The sequence below is a fragment of the Pseudophryne corroboree genome, chromosome 7, assembly GCF_028390025.1.
Source record: "Pseudophryne corroboree isolate aPseCor3 chromosome 7, aPseCor3.hap2, whole genome shotgun sequence".
In the NCBI taxonomy this organism is placed as follows: domain Eukaryota; kingdom Metazoa; phylum Chordata; class Amphibia; order Anura; family Myobatrachidae; genus Pseudophryne; species Pseudophryne corroboree.
The window spans coordinates 279,495,718-279,517,338 of record NC_086450.1 but is presented as its reverse complement, the minus strand read 5'-3'; positions in this window follow the sequence as shown (position 1 = coordinate 279,517,338).

The following is a 21,621-nucleotide window of genomic DNA, read 5'->3' as shown; positions in this document are numbered from 1 at the left end:
CACATTACGGCAGACAACGTCCCCCTTTTTACACATTACGGCAGACAACGTCCCCCTTTTTACACATTACGGCAGACAGCGACCCCTTTTTACACATTACGGCAGACAGCGTCCCCTTTTTGCACATTACAGCAGACAGCGTCCCCTTTTTTTACATATTACGGCGGACAGCGTCCCCTTTTTACACATTACGGCGGACAGCGTCCCCTTTATACACATTACGGTGCACAGCGTCCCCTTTTTAGACATTACGGCAGACTGCGTCCCCTTTTTAGACATTACGGCGGACAGCGTCCCCTTTTTAGACATTACGGCAGACTGCGTCCCCTTTTTAAACATTACGGTAGACTGCGTCCCCTTTGTACACATTACGACAGACAGTGTCCCCCTTTTATACACATTTTAGCAGACAGCCCTCCTTTTTTGTACACATTACGACAGGTAGAGCACTTTACACCCCCCATTCCCCCCTCTACCCTTAGGGTGTGGTGTAGTGCAGTGTAGTGTAGTGTAGGTGTAGTGCAGTGTAGTGTAGGTGCAGTGCAGTGTAGTGTAGTGCAGTGTAGTGTAGGTGCAGTGCAGTGTAGTGTAGTGCAGTGTAGTGTAGGTGCAGTGCAGTGTAGTGCAGTGTGGTGTAGGTGCAGTGCAGTGTAGTGTAGTGTAGTGTAGTGTAGTGCAGTGTAGTGTACGTGCAGTGCAGTGTAGTGTAGTGCAGTGTAGTGTAGGTGTAGTGTAGTGTAGTGTCTGCCACTTACTTGATTTCTGCTTCTGGCTGCAGGCTCCTGACACGGCACTCCCTCGGTCTGTCCATTGCACTGCAGGCCAAAGGGAGGGGGGGGGGCTCAGCAGTGAGCACGGGGGTTCAGGAGAGGAGGCAGGCCATTGAGCACAGGGGGGACAGAGCGGGGGGCCGAGGCCGAAAACACGGGGGCTAAGGGAGCGGGGGAGGGGGTGCGGGAGCGCAGCTGAGTTTGCTGGAGTTTTAAGGGAGGGGGGGGCGAGACAGCATCCTGCGAGGCCACGCCCCTTCACGATAGGCCACGCCCCTTTTCGGCGCCGTCTTCCAGCAATCCGAAAGTTGGGAGGTATGTTAAAGGGGGGGGGCGAGACAGCGCAGCACACAGCGGCTCCCACTGCTCCTGCAAGAGCGGACCAGGGACGGGAGGAGCGGCTGAAAACAGTGTGGAGACACAGCCACTAGGAATGGGGGCATCTGACTCTGCCCATCCGTACCAGCCCACCCGCTGCTGCTGTCCAATGATTGACAGGGGTGTGCCTTGATGTGAGCTCAAGGCACAGCCCCTGTCAATGAGGCAATTGTGATGGTGCCGCTTTCCATTCAATTTTCAATGGGCTTTTCCAGCCCGTGATTTGGCTCCGCCCCCTGCCCGCCCCCTCTACAGACACTTTATCATTGTCACTGGGAGGCAGCGCTCTCGCTGCCTCCCATAGAGATTTAGCAGCATTGTCAGGTTAAAAATGATTAAAATAATACAAAGTATAATGTGTTATTATCTTTGTATTATTTTAATCATAATGACAGGGGAGGCACTGCCTCCCCTGCCTCCCCTGACTGCACGTCCCTGCTGCAGGGGAGGCAGCTACAACATGTGCAGAGAGAGTTAGATTTGGGTGTGGTGAGTTCAATCTGCAATCTAAATTGCAGTGTAAAAATAAAGCAGCCAGTATTTACCCTGCACAGAAAAAAAAATAACCCACCCAAATCTAACTCTCTCTGCAAATGTTATATCTGCCCCCCCCCCCCCCCATCCTGCAGTGCACATGGTTGTGCCAAACTGCTAAAAAATTTCCTGCTGCGATCAACTTGGAATTACCCCCATTGTACAATAAGAGAGATATAAAATTGTCAAATAGAGATGGGAGGGTCTTGGAGAAAAACTCTCATTTTGTATCATATAGTATTATGGAAACAGTGGATAATTGCCTCCTTAGTGGGACCTCAATGAAGCTTTCCCATGTAGCAAAAAAAAATTCAGTACGGGATTCTTTTTCAAGGGAGGCCTCCAACCAATCTATGTGGCAAGTGAAAAACAAAAAAAATATTTGTCCTTAAATATGTCTAATGTAGGTACTAAACTTTGTATCCACATATATAAGATTGATTTTCGAGCGGTCGAGGATATCACCAAAAGTAATCTCTTGACCTCTCTGGGGGCTCGAGTATTGGTAGGTAATAGGCCAAAAATTGCCCACTCGGGTGTAATGGGGGCATAATTAACCAAATGTTGAGAAGCAAAATGCCACACCACCAACCAAAACCGTCTGAACAGGGGCCAAGCCCAAAATCAATGGTAGAGGTCGGCATTTTGCTGTCCGCATTTAGGGCAAGAAGGGTCATTTAAAAGACCCATTAAAAAACCTTTGTGAGGGGAGATGTAAGAGCGATGAAAGATATTAAGGAACATCTTTGTGCATTTGGCCACAGGAAATGTGGTGATAGGAAATCTGGTTTGCAATATTTTTAACAGAGCTTCTACAGTGAGAGTGGGAAAGTGTTCCAACCTTTTAGCTATTCCAGTCTTAAGAGAGGAATGTTCCACTGATGTGCTAAGACATTTATAATATGAGGAGTTAGCTCCTTTAAGCATAGGTGACTGTAATAGAATCTTATCCTGAGGGTTGCCTCAATCACTCGCTGGTATTAGTTTGGAAACCTTGCTCATGTAGTGTTGAACCTGAAGGAAAGCAAAACCTTGGGGACCAATAAACGTGCACTTACAGTAGTTACAGCCTCCGTGTGGGAAATACTTTTTAAGTTTTATGAGTTCAGTTATCTGCACATAACATGCTCAACATCTGTTTAGAATGACTTGACCCCACTACACACTAAGTGCTGCTGGTGATATACGGTATCTGTTTTTTTGCTGTACTTATTGGAGTGTGAATGTCACCTTATTTCTGTAGCTGTGCAGCATATTGGGTGTTATTGCCAATGGATTGCCAATGGAATGCTAATTAACTTTGTATTACATGATTAGGAGACTTAATGACATTCATGCTCCTTTTTTCATAGAATAATAATCACTGCACTAGTGAACTGTCACGATCCGGGTAACTGGACGCCATTACTTACCATCCAAATGTCTCCTGAGGCTGGCTCTGCGTTCCAGGGCCGGATCTCGGCGGTGTGGCTGAGATCCATAATCTGTGTTTCCCTTCTGTCATCCTGCAGCGCAGTCGCAGCGGCATCATGTTGTTTTTAGATTGGCGTCTCCGGCCCACCGCGGCCTCCACCGCCACTCCTATGTTTGCAATTCACAGAGTATTCAGGATAGCATCTATTGTCTGCGGCTTCTGATGTCGCTTGGGAGTTACAGTGTACAAGTTGTCTGTGTGGCGGCTCATGGTCTTTGCGGCATCTGCCGCCATTACTGCTGAACTTTCCACATGCTTTTCTCAAACTAACTTTTCCCTCCAAGCGCTGCATGGGCAGTTTACTCAATCCACTGCTCCACTGAAATCTGCATGATTGCTCAGCCAATGCCTGCCACCCTGCAGGTATAAATATCCTGTGTCTGGGCCTAGAATCTGTCAGTGCTTTGGTTGTCAAACCTTGTGTTACCGGGTCTCTCATTGCTGTGGACATTGCTGTTACAGGTTTCCAGCTCCTGCTCTCAACCTCCACCAGAAACCCGCACCAGCCTTCCACCTTGCGGTGCCGCCTGACTCTCCAACGCTCTGCCTTTGTCATTCCTGGCTATTGTTACACCAGCTTCCAGCGCCAAGCTTACAGTGGTGTTTGTCTCCTCACATTTCCAGTGCTCTGCCGCTGTGTATCTACTGTTTCATCGCACTCTAGCATCATACCAGCACAGTACTTGTTACCTTGTCATCTGACCGATTCCGTCCGGTACGCCCAGCAGTCTACCACATTACCCAGCATTACCAGCTTCTAAGGAACACCAGCTGGCTAGTTCCTTATCTCTACTTCTGTATCCTGCAGACGGGTTCTCTGGTTAAGGACATACCAACTCCTGGTCTATAAGAACTGTACCTGATATTACCAGTGCCCTGTGGCATCCACCATTCTGCAAGCTCTAAGGAACTGTGGTTATTTCTGCATTCATTATATTCATGCAAAGTACTACTGCTGTGTTTAAAGAACTGTGCTCAATAAAATCCATAGACTTTTATCTCATTTGTCGTGGTCACATCTTCGGGCATTTATACTGCAGCTCATCTGCATGTCTAGGGGTCTGATTCAACCCTCTAAGTTTAAGTTTACCTCAGCCCCTACAACTGAGGCTTCCTCTCATTAGCTCCAGCCCTCAGTTGTGATATGAACTAAGGGCCTAATTCAGCATGGATCACTATTCAGAGAAATTGCAGTTGTCTGTGAGTAGAAAGACGCCGCCCCTACCTAAAGAAAATGTCCCGTGCAAAATTGTGAATGCATCACAGATTGCTATCCATACCCAATTTCCGGAACATCAAAGAAACTTTGTCGTCTGAGCAAATGTGAGTAGGTATGAGGCTGCCACTAATCTGTGACTGACATGGCCTGGAAGTGGTCTGCGCTGACGTCAGAGACCCTCCTCAAAAATGCCTGGGAATGCCTGCATTTTTTTCTGGCACACCCAGAAAACAGCAGGTTTCCATCCAGAAATGCTGGCTTCGGGGCAGTCAAACAGCGGCTATATTGCGATCTGTGCGCATTTTCTGTTGCTATTACCCCTCACATATGCACAATGCGAATGCTATGCATGCACAGTCATTCAATAATCACTTTCTCTGACTAGCGATCCATCGCCCAAAGTTCATAACCTCAGCAAAACACAGACACACATATATATATATAATTCCTGGTGGTCCACACTCATGCCATGTATGTAAACTTGCTGGGGTAGCTACTTAAAGAGGGCTAGTTAACTCCAAATACATATGACAAAGTAAGGGGTGCACTCTCCAGACATAAGATATGAAGGTTCATTCAAATAGAAGCATATTCAGTTCAGTCAACATTTTGGTCCCCACATGGACCTTTATCAAGATAAATACAGAATGACCCCTGTCCCTTACTTATACCCCAAGTGGTCTAAAGGTGCACTGGGTAGATTCAGAAGTACTCACCAGAAATTATATTTGCATGTAAGTGTATGTATTATGGGCACTGTGTATAAGGGGCACTACTACTGTGGGCATTGTGTATAAGGGGCACTACTGTGTGTCAGATTGTGCTGCTGTGTGACGTACTGTAATACGAATTAGGTGTACAATTGTGTGGCCACGGCCCTTGTGAGACAACACCCTTTTTTGCAGTGAACCGCAAAGAATAGGAGGTAGGGCACAAATTTATAGTTTGCAGAGGTGTGCTAAAAATCCTAGCACTGGCCATGGCTCTGCCTGATAGGATGGGAGGGGGGGGGGGGGGTAATTAGTTCCACCACCTCTCCAGGACCATAACAATATTATTGTTTTCATTAAACAATACTTGTTAACCCAACAACCAGCACACTATGGGTGTGATGAATGGACCTAGTACTCTCAGCATGGGGCTGGATATTTCTCTGGGGGTAGGGATACATGCTTATTTTTGCAGGCCAAGCTTACCTCAGGATACCAGAAATGTTCTGACCAGTCTAGGATTGGACACCTCATGCCTCATATCCCTCTTGCTGTAGTGCCACCAGCTCTGGCTGTAGAAAATTTGGAGTAACCCCACACTTTCTGTCCCCCCAATTTTTCCACTACCAACCTAGTGCTGGTTAGTGGGTCCATATTAGAAATGTGCGCGGTCCCACGCCCTCTGTGTTTTGGCTTTGTTTATGGTTTGGACAAAACCACCATCGTGTGTTGGTTTTGGATCCAGATTTAAAATAAAAAAGCTAAAATCATGTGATTTGGGCCTGGTTTTGTTCCTGATGTATTATTAACCTCAATAACATTAATGTCCAGTCAATTCCAGTCAATTTTGACCACCTCACAGCTCACAATATTGTTCACCAATATTGGCCAAAGGCTGGTTGGCTAAATGAAGTGACAGAGCAGCGGCACAAACACACGGCAGTTTCAAAGGATGTACAGTGGCACATCTATTAAACATTGCTGCACAGCAGTGGCAGACATAATGGTTTTTTAATAAATTGTGACCCCATAGAAAGAGTATTTTCAAAAGAAGAGGCCTCAGGGCAGTACAGGTGAATGGAGGTGGAGTATACAATGGCAGGCAGGTAAAGCATTGATTGATTGATTAAAGCTGATGAAATAATTAAAATTGATTAAATGAAGTTAGAAAATGTGTTTATTTTTTAAAAGATAAAAGACCATAAAATAATACAATAGCCAAGGGTTGATAACAGAAGCCAAGAAAACAGTTGCAATCTGCAGAGCTGCAAACTCCAAATCTGCCTATCTTGCACTAACAAATATTAGTAGGCTGACCTGCTGGCCATACTACCAACCACTTAATTATGTACACACCCCTATAGTGCATTTCTGAGGGGCACTAGAGAGTCTGATTATAAGGAATAATGCAAGAGACATGCGCTTGCCTCCTTGTTTTGGTTTTTATTCTAATTTCATCCTCGTGTTTTGGATTTGCAAAGTGTTTTTGTTTGAATTTCTATTTCAGGTTGGGTTTAAAATTGAAAAAAAAAAAGAATAATCATTGATAAAAATAGATATAAAATAGATTAAACCAGCTGAAATCGACTTCCAGTACTGGCTTCGGGGATTTAAGCCGAGGCACGATGGAGCTCCAGTACACCTGCCAGATGCACACCTCTCTCGGCTGTGTTTTAGCCTCCAGCACCTCGTTGACCACTCTGCCACATCCCAGCCCCCCCCCCCCCCACCCATATGGAACTCCCCTCCAGATATGATCTGCAGGAGGAATCTGCAGCAGCCCAAGATGGCACCGACAGCTTCACACACTGCCTCCTCAGCTCCTGCCTCTCCCTCCGGGCTACAGATGGACTCTGATCATGCTTAGTTTTGGAGTCCCTATCCCATCCTCCTCTCCTCAGGCTGCAGGCTGTAGCCGCTACCTGCTCCTGACTCCCCAGTTACATATACAGAGAAATGGTGGTTGCTATTAAAGATGCCATCAGCCCACTGATAGATGCACAAACATCCAGCATAACTAAACAATTTGCCAGCATTACAAAACGACTGCAGGAAACTGAGCACCATATGGGCTCTCTATTTGCAGATGTTGCCGACTTGCAGCAGCATAAAATTAAGCAAGTTAAATCATACCACCAACAATGGAATTGCATTGAAGATCTGGAGAACAGATTGTGTAGAAATAATCTACGAGTTATCTAATTTTGTCAAGATTACACTCCCTGAACATTTACAAATCAGTGATATCTGCTCCGACATGATTATTGAGAGGGTGGACCATGTAGGTCCTGTGCGAAATCACCCAGGTGCCAGGCCATGTGCTCTTTTATTTAAGGTACTGAGCTACCTACATAAGGAATCAATCTGGTCCGCCTTCCGTAAGCAGCGTAACCTCATGTGAAATAAACATAAAATTCATATATTCTAAGATTATGCAGCGGAATTAACAAGAGTTCGCAAGGAGTTCTCCCCCCTGTGTTCTTACCTTATAAAGCAAGGTAAAAAGTTTGCTCTTCTCTACCCAGCAAGATTGCGTATTTATGAAGGTAATTCTTTTGGATATACCAAATATATGTCTTTATGGGGCAACCCTTTATTTCCACCAGGGCTGGAATGTTCAATATTTGTCAGATTGAAACAAAAGGGCATCCGCTCTACAGCGGATGACTTTGACCCAGGGAGCAAACTTTATTCTTATTCAGCCTTTAAGGACAAGTACAATTTACATCAAACTCACTTTTTCTCCTATCATTTTGTTACTACCGTTGCCAAACTAGCTCCTACACACAATAGGCCGGATAAACTTATGGACTTGATAATAACACGATTAAAACTCATTCCTTATAAAACAAGATATTTAAACCATATTTTACTTGAACCATTGGTTGATAAAATCTGGGTGAAAACTACAGCAGCTTGGTTGAAAGAATTCCCATCCATAGCTAAAGGTGAACTCATATATACCCATTATGATAAAACTATGGAGGTCATTCCGAGTTGATTGCTCGCTAGCAGTTTTTAGCAGCCGTGCAAAAGCATAGTTGCCACCCACGGGGGAGTGTATTTTCGCTTTGCAGTAGTGCGAACGCCTGTGCAGCAAAGCGCCTGCAAACACATTTTGTGCAAAACAAGACCAGCCCTGTAGTTACTTATACTTTGCGATGATTGCTGCGACGAGTGACATGGTAATGACGTCAGATACCAGCCCAGCAAACACCCGGCCACGCCTGCGTTTTTCCAAACACTCCCAGAAAACGGTCAGTTGACACCCAGAAACGCCCTATTCCTGTCAATCTCCTTGCGTTCGGCTGTGCGATTGGAATCGTCGCTAGAACTAGTGCAAAACCACAAAGGACTTTGTATTTGTATGACGCATTGCGGTGCATATGCATGCGCAGATTATCCATTTTTTTCACTGATCGCTACGCAGCGAACATCGGCTGCTGGCGATCAACTCGGAATGACCCCCTATGTCTCTTCTACAATCCTCTATGCTACAAGAAACTCATGAAAAAACAGTCCACCAAGCATATTTAACTCAAGTGCAGAGGAAATATTTTATCCCATATGAACTGGGTCTATGTTTAAAATGCCATAGTAGTCATGCAAATATTTTTACACTCCTTCTGGGAATGCACTAAGATTAGAAGGTTTTGGAATAAGTTTATTTTGTTCATAAGTGCAACCTTCCAAATTAATATGCAGTTGGACCCAATTGTATCTTTGCAAATTTTGGTTCTTGGCTTTCATTGGGGTTACATAATTCTCTTATAACTATTCTTACCTTATTTGTCACCATAGCAAAAAAAAAAAAAAAAAAAATACATATATATTAATTCACTGGATCTCTAAAGATGCCCCAATGATTCATGAAGCAAAATGCTATGCTCCTTGAGATATTGTTCTTAGATCGATATCACACTATACCAGATGTTGAAAAGGGAGTGATCAAGTTTTATAAGAAATGGGGGATGTATATAACCTCATTAGATGAAATGACACAAAAGCAAATTTTCAATATATTTGAAAAACGGATTGGTGGCTATACAAGAAATTAACAGAACAATAATTTATTGGTTATTGTACATTGTCCTCGCTACTCTTAAACCCAACCTGATATTTCTGAACTGTGTATTAAATCATTCGTATTCGTCATTAGCCTAATTCTGAATATTACCTTGATTTTATGTGCTACTTGTCCTTTACTGACTGCAGGTCCGTTATAGATCCCTTTTGATGTATCATTTTATTACCCCTGTATTTTTCTTATTGTATGGTTGTATTCCACGGTACATATTCCCAACATGTCAGAGTGGTCATATACTCTAACTGAATTCAAATCCCTCCCCCCCCCCTTCCCATCGCCTCCTATTCCTTTCTTACCATTATATACTATGCTTCGGTTGCTTAGGTCTGGCTTACTAAGAAAAGTTACAGACAGAGAGGAGGGGGGTGCAAATCCCCACCCCTAAATTCCCTTCCGCACACTGAAAATTACCTGTAACCATCCCTGAACCTATCTGGTAATAAAATTCAGAGAATTAGTCACAAATGTTTGCAAACACATGTTTAGCTGCTGGCCACGTCACGGCTTCTCCGATACAGCAGTCCTAACCTACATAATAGCAGTGCCCACATAGAGCCATGTTACTAAGAAAAGTTGTAAACGATGCCAAATAATGAGTCAGACACTTAATTGATCTCTTATAACTGTATTTTTTATTTATATGCATGACTTAATTGTTTTATTATCCACAAAGTGTTCTCACTGAGATGTATTTTTCTGACTTTGACAATGTATTAATCTTATCGATGTTTTAGGCATTATCCGGTTTCCAACTAGTTCCCCGATTTATCGGATCTGTATATATGCCTGCCTGTATGTTTTATGTTTCTGTCTTCTTTATTTTTTGAAAAATCCAATAAAATTATTATTAAAAAAACAGCTAAAGTCATGTAATTTTTACAATCCAAAACCCAAAATTCAGATTTAAAAGCAGAATTCAATACCATGGGAACATTTGAACCGGGATTTGTTCTAGATTGGATCGCCTTGGGAGATCCAGACTGGATTTTGATTTAGTTTGGATAGACAAAGTTTGGGTTGATTCAGATTTCTGGAGAACAGAACTGCACATTTCTAGATAATACCATGTTTTTCTCTTTAACCTACACAAGTGGTGCAGAACGGAATTATCCTTGGACCCTCCCATCCACCCTTATGTTGGATATTAGAAGGAACATGCACAGTTTAACAAGTCAAGCACTGCAGTGACAGGAACTGCCATTTTTGTGACTGAAGTGCTTGGTTTGTTTGTGCCCCCACAATCCAAGCTACCATTGGGCTTAAGGCAGCAGCTGACAGTGTTGTTATTCATTGTCACATTTGGTGTGTATCAGAATCAGAAATAACTAACGTGGACACCCCTAGACTCTTCTCAGAGATTTGTGACGTTTCTGACCACACAATTTGTCCTTTAGCCTTAGTGTTCTTTTTATTGGGCACTGATTTGTCTGTTTTAAAGGTGATACCTCTTCTAGACACAGAGTGAGAAGGTGATGCATTATCATCATCATACGAGGATACAGAAGAAAATGCCTTACTGTGTTTGGCCCGAGCTTCCGCAACAGTCATTCTGCTAGTGCATGAAACATAAGTCACGCTAGCAGGACTAATACTCACAAGCAAAGGCTGTGGGCTGAGCCTTTTCTTGACACTGATACACCTATCAGACCGCGTAAGATGAGTCCCACATGGGAGCCATATGCGGGTGCTTCCTGGGTGCGACCTGCCTGAGCCTCTATCTGCTGCTGTCCCCAACCCGGCATATTGCCAAGTTGTTGATGTCAGTGGTGATGCAGGTGGGCGTGGTGCTTGGAGATCACATAATCTCCAAGCACCGCCTGTCCATATAGTGTGAACGGGAAATGGTTTGCATCGACCCAGCATTCCCATATACACAGCACAGTGAGCCGGGTTGCCCTGCTTGCTACCAAAGTTGAAATACCAGATAATTTCAACTGGCTTATTTCATGCCACACAGCAAACATGGGTTATGCGTGCTCATGTGCAATAACCCATATTAAAAGCTGGCGATCTGAAAGGGGTATGAGTGTTGTATATGACATGTTGCAATTTTATGTTTTCAGGCAGTACATTTTCCCTCTAGAGGTGATGTTTCTTTTTCATTAACATTGTGAAATATTGTTTCAAATTCAGGTGCCATTTCTCAAACTTTGCATCCCTTGGACCACCTTTAGTACTGTAGATGTTGAAGTACTATTATGACTGTCAGGAGCCGCAGCACTAGTGTGGGTTGTTGCTCCTGCTCTTCTATCAATTGATCCATATTAATCACAGTGGCACCCTATTGACGTTATTTGTTTAAGACTGATCCTGAACAATACAAAGCAGTTTTATTTTTATGTTTTTTTTACACTTGGACTTTATAGAACATTTGGGAGTGTTTTAATCAGTGAAGTGCAGCTGGAGGCAGTCAGAATTTGAAACACAGGCAGAGTTGGACTGGCCCACAGGGGCATAAACCTTGGTATATGACAGCACCACCCCTATCTATTCACTTGTAAGTGCGCAATGGTGGTTTTCAAAAGCGACACCTGGTGGATGAACACCAGTATTGCACCCGACAGAGACTTAATTCATTACACTGTGACTGAATACACCACGCTACAATAAGGCACAGGCAAATGTAAAGAAACTAGTTTTTCAAACTTCACGCCACATGGAGGATAGATGAGCATGGCTACATCTGTAGCTGTCATAGCTATCAGTGTGCATGAATCACCAGTCCAATCCTTGGTGCAAGATCAGATGGTTTTCTGCATGTGCTCACCTTTGAATAGTCTGTGATTCCATCTTCTCACCCACACATGTCCACCTGCCACCTAGTTACCTAGCTACACCAACTCAAACACAAGTGGAATTGTAGCTGTGATGCATACGACTATATTTCATAGGTGCTCTAAGTTGCATATTCCCAGCTACAGAACAGGGCAGAGCAAAAGTGATCAAGATCCATCCAGAAAATGGACTAGCAAACAACCCAGCCCTATGGGTTGTCCTCATTATACGGTTATAATTTATACATCACTATCCACTGTTTATAGAGATGTTATCACGTCACATACCCATGTCATTGCTCCACATCTAGTTAGTTACCAATGTTCACAACAATGGCTTCTGTCTGCCTTAAATGCAACACAGTGTACTGCATTTATTATTCATGTACAAATACTTAATAAAAATAATTAACTTTATTTCGTCAAATTATTTTAATGTAATAACAAGATTCCAGCAGGTGTCCTGGAGTAACATATTTAATTCAGGAAACCATCAAGTTTCTGCAGTAGTTATTAATACAATTACTAATGATATGTTCATTCTCTTGTTAGGCAATTATTATTCAGATCAAAACATCTGGCAAGCCTCTCTTACCCCATAACTCACTGGGAAGCTGTAATTTCATCTATTTACTATTTCAGATTTCTGAAAAATTATTTTGTCTGCTCCTTATTGACTTTGATTCTTTTTCTTCTCAAATAAATTTAAAATGCACATATAACAAAAGCAGAGTTAGTATAAACTAATGTAACTAATATTACATGCTGATGGTGAATAATGTACAATTTCTTTAACACGTAAAATAATGTGCACATAATTTAATATTAACTCAAATACACTGTTACTCTCAGGTCCTATTTTACAGTTTGTGTATTTACATTTAGTTTGCAAAAGATCTGCAATTGCATACTGTGCGTGAGCAAAGTTTGTACAGGTATCTAGATTTTTTCACATGTAGTTTGTGTGCCTCTACTCTTGTAAGGACGTATTCATAGAGAGGAGGAAAAAATGGAGTTGTCAAGTGAGTCAAGATTCTGCAAAAAGAGTGGCCTTAGAAGACAGGGTGGAGTGAGGGGAAGGTTGATGCTCAAGGAGCGTAAGAGGTGGTCATAGAGAAATAGCTGGTAGTTGTTGATATCGGAAACAGTACAGAGACGAGAGAAGACAAGGTCAAGGGAATGACCGTTAATGTTAGAGGAGGAATAAAAGGAGAGTTATGGTAGACTTACCATTGTGAACTCTCTTTCTGCGAGATACATTGGGTTCCACAGGGAAACATCGTGTGTAGAGTGGCTCTTGATCCAGAGGCACCAACAGGCTAAAGCTTTAGGCTGTAACAAGATGCACTGGGGCCTCTTCTATAAGCCCGCCTCCAGGCACTATGAGCTCAGTTTCGTTAACCAGTCCAATGCAGGAGCAGATAAGAGAGAAGCTAGATGTTAGTCACATAGAACCACATTCTCACAACAGATGGGACCAGCGGCTAATGCCAGACAACCCTTAGAAGCTAGGTGCGTCAGGGTGGGCGCCCTGTGTAACCCAATGTACTTCGCAGAAAGAGAGTTAACAATGGTAAGTCTACCATAACTCTCCTTTTCTGCAGCAGATTACATTGGTTTCCACAGGGAAACATCGGGGATGACCTAAAGAAGTTCCTCAAGAGAGGTGACGCGCCTTAGCGGGTATGAGAACCCGCCATCCAAAGGAAGCATCCTGAGAGGCGGAAGTATCAAAGACATAGAACCTAATAAACGTCTTCACTGAGAACCATGTAGCTGCCTTGCACAATTGTTCTGTGGACGTGCGAAGAAGAAGGTGCAACAGACAGAGTAGAATGGGCATTAATAGCATCAGGAGCTATAACCTTGGCGAGTGCAAAGAACTGCCCGGTCATGATGAAATATTAGAAAGGGTGGATGACAGGACAATGCGCCTAAGTCCGACACCCTTCTTGCAGAGGCAATAGCCAGTAAAAACAAGACCTTGACCGTGAGCCATTTAAGGTCCACCATCTCAAGAGGTTCAAATGGAGACTCTTGCAGGGCATTCAGACAGATCCCATGGAGCCACAGGAGGGACATAGGGAGGATGAATCCATAAGTGTTATGATTCCTGTACTCCAGACCGGAGGAGATCTTATGGCAGAGGTCTGAGTACAGGGAAAATAAGCTGGTTGTGGGAGCAGGAGAGCCTAGTAACCCCTGGCACCCTAACTCCGTTGTCTCGCCCGTGTTATCAGAAATCCCCTGCGAGACTATGGTTGCTTGTGCCCATGGCAGCCGCGTTCGAAGGGCGGATTATGTCTGCCCAACCCCGATGCCCCCGCAGGTCTTAAAGGGAGACAAGGGGAAGTCCGAGACAGGGTGATAACAAGGGGCCCTCTGACTAAGCAACCAGGCCAGGGGTTACAAGCTAACTAACTTAAACCAAAGGTATGTGCGGACTAGCCGCCAGGGAAAAGGACAACCAAAGATCCCCTGATCCGTTACTCCTATCCAGCACCGCTGGATACCAGAGTGGATCTGTGGGAGCGGAATCCTCCGCAAAAGCTCCAGAACACAAGTAAACAAAATAATAAACAGTAAGCGGACAAGCCGCAACACACGGCTGAGCCGCAACTCACGAACACCACAAGATGTTAAAGGTGCTCGGTCAGACTCCAGGAACAGATGACAAACTTCCGAGTACAGGATCTCTGAGGACAGGAACAACCGGATTGAGCAGGACTGGAAACTCTCTGTAGCAGACACAGGCAAACAGGAAGCTATCACCGGCGTCTGTAAGGAGTCCTGAGGGTGCCTTTATTCAGGAACCCTCCAATCAAAATCCAGACAGGGTAATCAACTGAAATGCCGTGCAGCTTGCATGCTGCACGGCCAGCACACCATGAGGTAATCAGGACAGACCCAGCAACGGGGAACGCGGCTGAACGTGGCGTCCCCGTTGCTAAGGTCAGAGCGGCTCCGTGCGCCCGGCGTCTAGCGTTGCCAGGGAGCAGGCGGCTGTACGCGCACGGCGTCCCTGGTTGCTAGGCGCCGGGCCGCACCGACGAGCGGACCCCGGCGCCTAACAGTACCCCCCCTTGAGGAGGGGTCAAGGAACCCCTAAAGCCGGGTTTCTGAGGAAATTCTCGAAAAAATGCCCTTTTGAGCCTCGGGGCATGAAGATCCTCATCCAGGACCCAAGACCTTTCCTCTGGCCCATAACCTCTCCAATGTACCAAAAAATAAAGCCGACCCCGGGACAACTTGGAATCGAGAACCTTCTCCACCAAGAACTCCTGCTGACCCTGTACATTTATTGGTGATCTCCCCTGAGATATTTTACGAGGAAATCTACTGGACGAAACATATGGTTTCAGTAATGAGCAATGGAAGGTATTTCCGATCCGTAAAGTTTTTGGTAAACGTAACCGGAAAGCAACTGGATTGACTTTTTTGATAATGAGAAATGGTCCAATAAATCTAGGACCCAATCTGGCTGAGGTTTGTCGAAGTTTAATGTTGCGAGTCGACAACCACACCCTGTCTCCTACTTTAAAAGTGCACGGCCGCCGGAGCCTGTCAGAAAATCTTTTTTCCCGGAATGCTGCTTTTCTGAGAGCCAAGTGCACTTTTTTCCAAATAAGTTTAAGATGAGAGGTCAGGGCCAGAGAGGAGACAGAGGAATGTTGAAAAAATGAATTAGCTCTGGGGTGAAAACCAAAAACTGCAAAAAATGGAGACACATTGGTGGAGGAATGACAGGCATTATTATAAGCAAACTCCGCCAATGGAAGAAACTCAGACCAGTCATTTTGGAGTTTGGCCGAGTACAAACGCAAATATTGTTTTAGAGATTGGTTAACTCGCTCAGTCTGCCCATTGGATTGGGGATGATAACCGGACGTTAAAGATAATTTCATCTTTAACGAAGCACAAAAAGACTTCCAAAATTGTGCAATGAATTGTGGACCCCTATCAGAAACAATATCAGTGGGTAAGCCATGGAGTCTGAAAACATGGCGGAGGAACAAGACTGCCAATCCCTGGGCAGATGGCAATCGGGGAAGAGCAATGAAATGGGCCATTTTGCTAAAACGGTCCACTACCACCCATATGACTCGGCATCCGGCTGACAGAGGGAGGTCCACCACAAAATCCATGGAGATATGCGACCATGGCCTAAGGGGAACATTCAAGGGCATAAGTTGACCTATAGGCAAAGAACGGGGAACTTTATGCTGTGCAGAGACCTGACAAGAAAAAACAAACTCTTTAATGTCTTTGGAAAGACCAGGCCACCATACTGAGCGGGAGACTAATTCCAAAGTCTTAGCGATTCCCGGATGCCCGGCAACCTTGCTATCATGAAACTCCGCCAAAACAGTAGCTCTCAAAAACTCAGGGACAAAAAGACGACCAGCAGGAGTATTTCCAGGAGCTTGATGTTGAAGCAGCTTTAACTGGGTAAATACATCCTGTGTGAGGCCTGCCCGAATGACTGAAGACGGAAGTATGGGAGTAACAGGACTATTGTCTTGAACTGGAAGAAAACTGCGTGACAGGGCATCTGCCTTAGTATTCTTGGAACCTGGCCTGAAGGTGATAATGAATTTGAAACGAGTAAAAAATAAAGCCCAACGAGCCTGCCGGGCATTCAGTCGTTTAGCAGATTCAATGTATTGAAGATTTTTGTGATCAGTCAAAACTGAAATGGTATGGGTCGCTCCTTCAAGCCAATGCCTCCACTCCTCGAAAGCCCATTTAATAGCCAGCAATTCCCGGTTACCAACATCGTAGTTGGATTCTGCAGATGAGAATTTCCTGGACATAAAGGCACAAGGATGTAATTCAAGGGAATCTGGATCCTTCTGAGAAAGGATAGCCCCAACTCCAACCTCCGAGGCATCAACCTCAACAATGAAAGGCAATTCTGGGTTGGGATGTCTAAGGACAGGGGCTGAGACAAAGGCTTGTTTCAAGGCCTGAAAAGATAACTCAGCTTCACATGACCAATTGGTAGGATCTGCTCCCTTCTTAGTAAGTGCCACAATGGGAGCAACTAGGTCAGAGAAAGAGTGAATAAATCTTCTATAGTAGTTCGCAAACCCTAAAAAGCGCTGAATTGCTTTTAAGTTGGTGGGTTGCGCCCAACTAAGGATGGCTTGGAGCTTCTTTGGTTCCATACGGAATCCCCGAGGGGAAATAATGTACCCTAAAAAGGATACCTCCGTGACATGAAATTCACACTTCTCCAGTTTGGCATATAGGTGATTTTCACGTAATTTCTTTAGCACCTGACGCACCTGGGTAACATGTTGTTCTACAGAGTCAGAATATATCAAAATATCGTCTAAGTAGACTACAACGAATCTTCCAAGAAATTCACGGAGCACATCATTAATGAGATCCTGGAAAACTGCCGGAGCGTTTGACAGGCCGAATGGCATAACCAGATACTCATAGTGGCCTGATTGAGTACTGAATGCCGTTTTCCACTCATCCCCTGACTTGATTCTGATGAGGTTATATGCTCCTCTAAGGTCAATCTTAGAAAAAATCACAGCCGAACGTAGCTGATCAAAGAGGACAGAGATTAGCGGCAGAGGGTAAGTATTCTTTACTGAGATTTTATTCAAAGCTCTAAAGTCAATGCAGGGTCTGAGTGAACCATCCTTCTTCTCTACGAAGAAGAAACCTGCACTTAAAGGGGATTTAGATGGCCTGATAAAACCTTTCCCAAGGCTTTCTTTCACATACTCATTCATGGCCACAGTTTCAGGACCAGACAATGCATATAACCTTCCTTTAGGCAACGTGGCACCAGGAATTAGCTCAATGGCACAATCGTAAGGCCTATGGGGAGGCAGAATATCCGCATTGCCCTTGGAAAACACGTCAACAAAATCCTGATATTCCTCAGGAATGGGTGCAGGAACGGCGGCAGCTACTCGGATAGGAAGCGTAATACATTCTTTATTACAGATGGTACCCCATTGTAAGATCTCCCCCGACTGCCAATCAATGATGGGATTATGAAAGGCCAGCCAAGGGTGACCCAGAACCACAGGAACTGCTGGACAATGAGTAAGGAAAAACTCAATCTTTTCAGAATGCAGGGCTCCCACCGAGAGTAAAACAGGAGGTGTACCTAGAGAAATAACCCCATTGGACAAGGGACTCCCATCTAAACCATGCATGGTGACACACCTACCCAAGGTTAACTGAGGAATACCTAAGGCCTTGGCCCATGTTAAATCCATAAAGTTCCCTGCAGCTCCGCTGTCCACAAAAGCAGAGACCGAGGAACAGAGGCTGCCAAAGGAAACTTTAGCAGGAACTAACAGTGAGTTATTTGAGGAGATGAGCTGCAGACCAAAGTGAACCCCCTCACAATTCACTTGGTCAGGAAGTTTCCCGATTTGTTCGGACAACTACGGGCAAAATGTCCCTTACCTCCACAGTATAAACAAAGACCAGAATTTTGCCTCCTGGTTCTTTCTTCAGGAGACAGTTTGGAGAGACCTATCTGCATAGGCTCCTCCATGTCTACAGGAATGGAAAGCACACAAGGAGTAGACCCGACAGATGCCCCTTCTTCAGCCCTCCGCTCTCTGAGCCGACGATCTATCTTAATAGAGAGCTCCATGAGTTTATCGAGAGTCTCAGGAGCGGGATACTGAAGGAGACTGTCTTTTATAGATTCAGATAAGCCGAGGCGAAACTGACTGCGCAGAGCTGGGTCATTCCATCCACAGTCGTTCGACCAACGGCGAAACTCCGTACAATAATTCTCTGCGGGATTCCTACCCTGTCTAAGAGCACGCAACTGACTCTCAGCGGACGCCTCTCTATCAGGGTCGTCATACAATAGCCCTAAAGATTTTAAAAAGGCGTCTACAGACGATAAGGCCGGATCGTCTGTCTTTAAACCAAAAGCCCAGGTCTGAGGATCCCCCTGAAGCAGAGAAATAATAATTCCAACCCGCTGAGCCTCCGTACCTGAGGAGACTGGTCTTAAACGAAAATAAAGTTTACAAGACTCTTTAAAATTAAAAAACTGTTTTCTATCCCCAGAAAAACGGTCAGGCAGATGCATTTTTGGTTCAGGGATGACCCTCGGGGAAGTCCGTAACAGATCTTCCTGTGACCTCACCCGGAGGGACAGATCCTGAACCATCTGAGTAAGTTCTTGAATCTGACTAACTAGAAGCTGGCCAGGATTTGGCCCAATACCGGCGGGATTCATGAGGCCGACAAAATCTCCCAACTGAATAAGTGAAAAAATTAACTCCTGTTAATTAAAATTTTTTCTTTTGTCTGGCCGGTGATAATGTTATGATTCCTGTACTCCAGACCGGAGGAGATCTTATGGCAGAGGTCTGAGTACAGGGAAAATAAGCTGGTTGTGGGAGCAGGAGAGTCTAGTAACCCCTGGCACCCTAACTCCGTTGTCTCGCCCGTGTTATCAGAAATCCCCTGCGAGACTATGGTTGCTTGAGCCCATGGCAGCCGCGTTCGAAGGGCGGATTATGTCTGCCCAACCCCGATGCCCCCGCAGGTCTTAAAGGGAGACAAGGGGAAGTCCGAGACAGGGTGATAACAAGGGGCCCTCTGACTAAGCAACCAGGCCAGGGGTTACAAGCTAACTAACTTAAACCAAAGGTATGTGCGGACTAGCCGCCAGGGAAAAGGACAACCAAAGATCCCCTGATCCGTTACTCCTATCCAGCACCGCTGGATACCAGAGTGGATCTGTGGGAGCGGAATCCTCCGCAAAAGCTCCAGAACACAAGTAAACTAAATAATAAACAGTAAGCGGACAAGCCGCAACACACGGCTGAGCCGCGACTCACGAACACCACAAGATGTTAAAGGTGCTCGGTCAGACTCCAGGAACAGATGACAAACTTCCGAGTACAGGATCTCTGAGGACAGGAACAACCGGATTGAGCAGGACTGGAAACTCTCTGTAGCAGACACAGGCAAACAGGAAGCTATCACCGGCGTCTGTAAGGAGTCCTGAGGGTGCCTTTATTCAGGAACCCTCCAATCAAAATCCAGACAGGGTAATCAACTGAAATGCCGTGCAGCTTGCATGCTGCACGGCCAGCACACCATGAGGTAATCAGGACAGACCCAGCAACGGGGAACGCGGCTGAACGTGGCGTCCCCGTTGCTAAGGTCAGAGCGGCTCCGTGCGCCCGGCGTCTAGCGTTGCCAGGGAGCCGGCGTCTGTACGCGCACGGCGTCCCTGGTTGCTAGGCGCCGGGCCGCACCGACGAGCGGACCCCGGCGCCTAACAATAAGACACCCTGAGTGAATGTATGAACGTCAGGTATGGACACAATTTTTCTCTGGAACCATACCGACAAGGCAGATAGTGTATGTGAACTTTGAGGGAGGCCAGACAAAGGCCTAAGTCCAGGCCTCTTTGCAGAAAAGCCAGAATTCTGGAAGTTCTGAATCTGTATGCATCATAATTCTTATCAGCACACCAGGTGAAGTAAGAAATCCAGACCCTGGAATTCTTTGGCTCTCAGGAGTGATGCCTCTAGAGCCACACCGTCAAAGCCAGCCTGGCCAGGTCTAGAAAAAGACAAGGGCCCTGTACAAGGAGGTCCGGGCGCTGAGGAGGTAGAAGAGGATGCTGTGTCGATAGACCCTCCGGGTCTGAGAACCAGTGCCATCTGGGCCACGCTGGTGTGACTAGAAGTAGAAATCCTCCATTATGTTTGAACTTGAATCCTGGGCAGGAGTGACACTGGAGGAAACACATAGGGCAGCCGAAAGTTCCATGGAATTACCTGGGTGTCCACGAATGCTGCTTGAGGGTCCCTGGTCCTTAATCCGAAGACCGAAACCTTGTGATTGTGTCGAGACGCCATCAGGTATACGTCTGTTAGACCCCACTTGTCCACTAGGAGTTGAAAGAATTACAGATGAAGACTCCAATCTCCAGCGTGCATGTCCTGGCGACTGAGGAAGTATGCTTCCCAGTTCAGGACACCCAGAATGAACACTGCTGATATTGCTGGCCAGGGGCGGATCCAGAAGAAAATGATGGGGGGGGCACCATGGAAGGGGCAAGTACATTTGCGTGCGGCTTCGGTGCATGTGAGGTGGCGCTTCTTATACAATGCCCACAGTTGTAGTGCTCATTATGCAATGTCCACTGTACTGGTAGTGCCCCTTATATAGACCCCATAGTAGTGGTGCCCCTTATGCAATGCCTGTATTGCCCCCAGTTGTAATGTTGCCTGTAGTAATGCTCCCAGTCATTTAGCGCCCTAGTAGTTATGCCCCCAGTGGTAATGCCCCTGCAGTTATGACCCCAGTAGTTTACCCCCCTTTAGTTTAGCCTCCCAGTGGTAATGCCCCCAGTAGTTTGCCTGCTTGTAGTTTAGCCACCAGTAGTAATGCCCCCCTGTAGTTTGCCCGATTGTAGTTTAGCCCCTGTAGTTATGCCCCCCTTGTAGTTTAGCCCCCAGTAGTAATGCCCCCAGTAGTTTGGCCCCTGTAGTTATCCCCCAGTAGTTTGGCCCCTGTAGTTATGCCCCCAGTAGTTTGGCCCTCCTGTAGTTTAGCCCCCAAGTAGTAATGCCCCTGTAGTTACGCCGCCAGTAGTAATTGTCAAAGTCGAAAAATATCATGATTCCCATTGCCTTGTACTAACCCCAATGCACGTGCCCG